General features: G+C 44.9%; 1 protein-coding gene across 1 annotated transcript in view; it reads left to right on the top strand.

Moving 5' to 3' along the window:
- Positions 1–383: 383 nt before the first annotated feature.
- The window catches only part of PPP6R2 (protein phosphatase 6, regulatory subunit 2), an 81,404-nt gene continuing 75,147 nt past the window's right edge, over positions 384–6,640 (top strand). Inside the window, exon 1 of the mRNA XM_011942264.1 lies at positions 384–517. The gene's annotated coding sequence lies outside the window, so the exon portion shown is untranslated. The remainder of the gene's footprint in view (positions 518–6,640) is intronic.

The following is a 6,640-nucleotide window of genomic DNA, read 5'->3' as shown; positions in this document are numbered from 1 at the left end:
AATGTTGTAATTATTTTTTTTTTTGAGATGGAGTCAGTCTCTGGTCACGGAGGCTGGAGTGCAGTGGCATAATCTCAGTTCACTGCAACCTCTGCCTCCCAGACTCAAGTGATCTGCCTCAGCCTCCCGAGTAGCTGGGACTACAGGCGTGCACCACCACACCCGGCTAATTTTTGTATTTTTTGGTAGAAATGGGGTTTTTCCATGTCACCCAAGCTAGTCTTGAACTCTTGGACTCAAGTGATCTGCCGCCTTGGCCTCCCATAGTGTTGGGATTTTAGGTGTGAGCCACAGTGCCCTGCCTCCTTTTTCTGTTGTCTGCCATTTTGATAAGTTAACTTTACCAAGGAAGAACTTAAAATAAGATTTTTCCTCTTATTTTTCAGGTAAAGAGATTATAAATCTTCCACTGAATGAAAAAAATTTTCTTAAAGCTGCATATACTCCAAGAAAAAAACCACAAATGTTTTTCTATTTTGCCTGAATACATGATTTAAACAAGAGATTTCCATAGAAGGTAAGCTAAGTTTCTTTTTCAATTTGATTCTGTTTTATTGTGTAATTTATACAAAAGGTCTGTATAGGTGGAAGTCCGAAGATGGGTCACAGCAAAAAATGTAGTTTAGAAGATGTGCTGGCTGGGCATGGTGGCTCACACCTGTAATCCCAGCACTTTAGGAGGCTGAGGCGGGCGGATCACGAGATCAGGAGTCCGAGACCAGCCTGACCAACCTGGTGAAACCCCATCTCTACTAAAAATACAAAAATTTGCTGGGCGTGATGGTGTGTACCTGTAATCCCACCTACTCAGGAGGCTGAGGCAGGAGAATCGCTTGAACCCGGGAGGTGGAGGTTGCAGTAAGCCAAGATCGTGTCTCCGTACTCTAGCCTAGGCAACAGAGCGAGACTCTGTTTGAAAAAAAAGAAAAAAAATAGAAGGTGTATTCATGGTCTCTTGTCTTTTGGTGGTTTTTGATCCTCCTGTGTCTGGTTTTGAGATGCTCTGTGTGTTTTTGAGCAAGTTACTTGGTCTTTCCAAGCCCAAGTTTAATTCCTTTTTTTTTTTTTTTTGAGACGGAGTCTCGCTCTGTTGCCCGGGCTGGAGTGCAGTGCTGTGATCTCGGCTCACTGCAACCTCCGCCTCCCAGGATCAAGCAATTCTTCTCCCTCAGCCTCCCAAGTAGCTGGGACTACAGGCGTGTACCACCACACCCGGCTAATTTTTGTAATTTTAGTAGAGATGGAGTTTCACCATATTGCCCAGGGTGATCTCAAACTCCTGACCTTGCAATCTGCCCTCCTTGGCCTCCCAAAGTGCTAGGATTACAGGTATGAGCCACTGCGCCCAGCCCAAAGTTTAATTCTGACAAAATGGGAACAGTTTTGCACATATGTAATGAGGTATGTATTCTGTCTCATTTGTGGGGAATATGTGAGATACAGCATATACATGGTCACGGTTGCTATTCAAGCCACACAGTTATGTAGAAAATGAAAAAGGGAGGGAAGGACCCCTGCTTTCAGCAGTATTAGGTACTCTTACGAGGCTTCTCCATTGCAGTTCAGTTAGATGCTGGATAAATTAGAATAAATATGATTTCTTTTTTTTTTTTTTTTTGAGACGGAGTCTCACTCTGTCGCCCAGGCCGGAGTGCAGTGGCACGACCTTGACTCATTGCAACAACCTCTGCCTCCCGGGTTCACGCCATTCTCCTGCCTCAGCCTCCTGAGTAGCTGGGACTACAGGCGCCCGCCACCTCGCCCGGCTAGTTTTTTGTATTTTTTTTTAGTAGAGACGGGGTTTCACCGTGTTAGCCAGGATGGTCTCAATCTCCTGACCTCGTGATCCGCCCGTCTCAGCCTCCCAAAGTGCTGGGATTACAGGCTTGAGCCACCGCGCCCGACCTGATTTCTTTATTTTATATTTTTTTGTCACCCAGGCTGGAGTGCAGTGGTGTGATTGTAGCTCACCACAGCCATGTACACCCAGGCTGAAAGGATCCTCCCACTTAAGCCTCCTGAGTAGCTGGGACTATAGGAATGCACCACCATGGCTAATTTATATATATATATATATATATATTTGGTGTGTGTGAGATGGAGTCTCGTTCTGTTGCCCATGCTGGAGTGCAGTGGCACGACCTTGACTCACTGCACCCTCCGCCTCCTGGGTTCAAGTGATTCTCCTGCGTCAGCCTCCCAAGTCTGGGATTACAGGCACCAGCCACCATGACCTGCTAATTTTTGTGTTTTTAGTAGTGGTGGGGTTTCACCACATTGGTCAGGCTGGTCTTGAATTCCTGACCTCAAGCAATCCAGCCGCCTCAGCCTCCCAAAGTGCTGGGATTATAGGCGTGAGCCACCGCACCCGGCCCACTGCGGCTAATTAAAAAAACTTTTTTAGAGATGGGGTCTCACTGTGTTGTCCAGACTGGCCTTGAACTCCTGGGCTGAAGTGATCCTCCTGCCTTGGCCTCCCAAAGTGCTGAGATTATAGGTGTGAGTTACCGTGCTTGGCCAAATACAATTTCTGTGAACACTTTGATGCATTAAAAATTAAGATAACTCGGCTGGGCGGATGGATGGCTTGAGTCTGAAAGGTGGAGGTTGCAGCGAGACAAGATCGTGCCACTGCCTTCCAGCCTGGGTGACAGAGCCAGACCCGGTCTCAAAAAAAAAAAAAACCCACCAAAATTCAATATATGGATTAAACAGATTAAACATAGATGAAGATGGAATTAGTAAAGTGAAACATAGTGGAAGACATTATCCAAAGTGCAGCCCTGAGAGATCAGTGATGGTAGTAAATACGTAGTTGGAATTCTCGAATGAAAAATTCGGGAATACTGAAGAGAGGTATTCAAAGTATTAATAACTTTGAACTTTCAGAAACTAATAAAAGACATAAATTCATAGGTTTAGGAATCACAGTACGTTCCAATCAGTATTTTTAGAAAAAAACAAACCCAGCCAGGCGCGGTGGCTCAGGCCTGTAATCCCAGCTCTCAGGGAGGCAGAGGCGGGAGGATAGCTTGAGCCCAGGAGTTCGAGACCTGCCTGGGTAACATAGCGAGACCCCCGTTCTCCACAAAAAGGAAGAAAAAAAAAGAGAAAGACCAAAAAAAAAAAAAAGTGCAAAAAACAGATTACCTAAAATGGAACATTAGCTAGGTTGACAACAGATGTTGCATCAGCATGAATGGAAGCCAGTAAAGAGTAGAATAATTCCTCAGAGTGACGAGAGCATATAAGTTTCATTATAGAATCGTGTTATCAAATACATTTTGCAAGAAAAATGGCAAGGTTTTATGTTTTTGAGAATGTTAGGCTAGGTTATTTAGACTACCTTCTACTCCCCCACCCCCACCCCAGAAAAACAACCACAATTGTTAGATTAAAAAAAATAATAATAACTGACAAAAAAGTAAGGAACTTTTCGATCAAAATCTGACTGAAAATAACGTAGACAGATAATTTAAACACTTTTAAACCCCATAGAATGGAGTCTGCTTTTGCCCTGAGGGCGTTTGCTGATGTAGACGAAGTGGGGCTTTGATTTTAGAGGATTTGTAGGGTGAAAAGAACAGTAGTTAACTCCTCTCAAGGTAAATAGCCTAAAGGAGACCCTCCCCACACTGATGGAGCTCTGAAGGGCTGTATCCTCAAGGTGTGAGGGCAGACTGGAGACACTTGTGCCTCACACCATTCCTTGTCCCCGCCTGGTTGTCTTTTTACTAAATGTAGCACGGAAAAGATGAAAAGGGAAAAAACCTGTGTCTGAGAATTGTGGCTATATATTGGCCTTTGTGAGGATTTTTAGCCCAGGTTACATTGCCTGGTAGTTAAGGGAAATCAGGCATGAATTTAATTCAAGGTGTTTCTAGCTTGTCATCTGACAGAAACAGAGAGAAAACCTCGCTGGAAGAAGTTACCTGCATCCTAAGATACAAAGAATCCCTGCAGATTTTTTTTTTTTTTTTTTTTTTTTGAGATGGAGTCTTGCTTTGTAACCCAGGCTGGAGTGCAGTGGCACAATCTCGGTTCACTGCAACCTCTGCCTCCCGGGTTGAAGTGATTCTCCTACTTCAGCCTCCCAAGTAGCTGGGACTGTAGGCGTGTGTCTGTCTAATTTTTGTATTTTTAGTAAGGACGGGATTTCACTGTGTTGGCCAGGCTGGTCTTGAACTCCTGACCTCAGGTGATCCGCCCGCAGTTATTTTTTAAGGACAGTGATTAATAGTACACAGACAAAAATGACTAAGCACACAAGGAAATAAGCCACCCTGAGTTAAACCAGTACAGTTCAGGCGTGGTGGCTCATTCCTGTAATCCCAGCGGACTGGGAGGCTGAGGCAGGAGGATGGCTTGAGTCCATGAGTTGGAGGCTGCAGTGAGCTGTGATTGCACCGCTGCACTCCAGCCTGGGTGACAAAGTGAAACCTTGTCTCAGAAAAACCCCCAGAAAACCAAAACAGAAAAGCCAGTAGAAACACTTTCTCAAAGACTTCAGGTATTGGAATTGTTAGAAACAGACCATTACAAAAGTGTGCTTTTTGTGTGTGCGTGAGAAGATCTTACTCTGTCACCTAGGCTGGAGTTGGAGTACAGTGGTGTGATCTTGGCTCACTGCAACCTCTGCCTTCTGGGCTCAAGTGATCCTTCCGTCTCAGCCTTCCGAGTGGCTGGGACTACAGGCACATACCACCACACCTGACTAATTCTTTGTATTTTTTTGTAAAAATTGGTTTTTGCCATGTGGCCCAGGCTGGTCTCGAATTCCTGGCTTCAAGCCATCTGCCCACCTTGGCCTCCTAAAGTGCGGGAATTACAGGTGTGATCCAGCACGCTGTCTGAGTGTGCTTCTTATTTTTATTTTATTTTTTGAGATGGCGTGTCGCTCTGTTGCCCAGGCTGGAGTTCACTGGCACGATCTTGGCTCACTGCAAGCTCTGCCTCCTGGGTTCACGCCATCTTCCTGCCTCAGCTTCCCGAGTAGCTGGGACTACAGGCGCCCGCCACCACGCCCAGCTAATTTTGTGTATTTTTAGTAGAGATGGGGTTTCACTGTGTTAGCCAGGTTGGTCTCGATCTCGTGACCTCGTGATTTGCCTGCCCCAGCCTCCCAAAGTGCTGGGATTACAGGTGTGAGCCACTGCGCCTGGCCTATTTTTAAAGAAATAAATATTTAACAACATAAAAATATTTGTTGGAAACAATAAAAGGTGATCTAGAATATTTGAAAAAGGAGCAAATAGAACGTCTAGAAATAAAGAATAAAATATCCAGTATCACGAATTCAGGCCAGGTGTGGTTGCTCATGCCTGTAATCCCAGTACTTTGGGAGGTAGAGGCAGGGAGATCAACTGAGCCCAGAAGTTCAAGACCAGCCTGGGAAACATGGTGAAAACCTGTCTCTACAAAGAATTTTAAAAATTAGCCAGCTGTGGTGGTGCACATCTGTAGTCCCAGCTGCTTGAAAGGCTGAAGTGAGAGGATCACTAGAGCCCAGGAGGCCAAGCCATTAATGTGCAAGTGCACTCTGGCCTGGGTAACAGAACGAGACCCTCTCTCAACAATAATAATAATAATTTAGTGTGTAGGGGTTTAATAAAAAAATATATACAGTGAAGTGAAAATCACTGAACCAGAAAACAGATCAGGAGGAATTACCCAGAATGAAGCACAGAGAAAATGATGGGATACATAGACTAGAACATGGGACATCGAGGGGGAGTGTCTAATGAATGTTTACTTAATGTTCTGTAAAGAGAAATGAGAGAACGAGGCAGATTTATTATTAGGAAAGATAAAGACTAAAATTTCTCAGAATCAGTGAAAGAAATCTACAGATTTAGGCCAGGCGGGAGGATCACAAGGTCAGGAGTTCGAGACCAGCCTGGCCAGCATGGCGAAACTCCATCTCTACTAAAAATACAAAAATTAGCTGGGCATGGTGGCGTGCGCCTGTAATCCCAGCTACTCGGGAGGCTGAGGTAGGAGAATCACGCGACCCTGGGAGGCAGAGGTTGCAGTGAGCTGAGCTTGCACCACTGCACTCTAGCCTGGGCGAGTGTCTCAAAAGAGGTCTACAGATTTGAGAAGACAAATGAATGGTAAGCAGGATAAATAAAAAGAAAATTTATAGCTAGCCAAAGGAGAGTAAAACTATAAAGCACCAAAGACAAAGAGGGATCTTAAAATAAACTAATAAGACAGATCAACTTTATCTGAGCAGCAGTAAGAATGATGGCTGACTTCTTAAGTGCCACAATGGAAACCAGAAACCAGTGGAGTAATATTTTCATTGTGCTGAAAGTAAAATAATTCCTGACTTCTAACTTTATATCAGGAAAAATTATCTTTCAAAAAAATTATCTGCTGTAGGCTGGGCGTGGTGGGTCACGCCTGTAATCCCAGCACTTTGGGAGGCCGAGGCAGGTGGCTCACCTGAGGTCGGGAGTTCAAGACCAGCCTGACCAATATGGAGAAACCCCATCTCTACTAAAAATACAAAATTAGCCGGGCATGGTGGTGCACGCCTGTAATCCCAGCTACTTGGGAGGCTGAGGTGGGAGGATCACTTGAGCCTGGAGGTGGAGGTTGTACTAAGTTAAGATCACACCACTGCACTCCAGCCTGA

Source organism: Colobus angolensis, unplaced genomic scaffold, assembly GCF_000951035.1.
Source record: "Colobus angolensis palliatus isolate OR3802 unplaced genomic scaffold, Cang.pa_1.0 Scaffold208, whole genome shotgun sequence".
Classification (NCBI taxonomy): Eukaryota; Metazoa; Chordata; class Mammalia; order Primates; family Cercopithecidae; genus Colobus; species Colobus angolensis.
The sequence above is the reverse complement of the archived record's forward strand: the minus strand, read 5'-3'. Positions and strand labels throughout refer to the sequence as shown.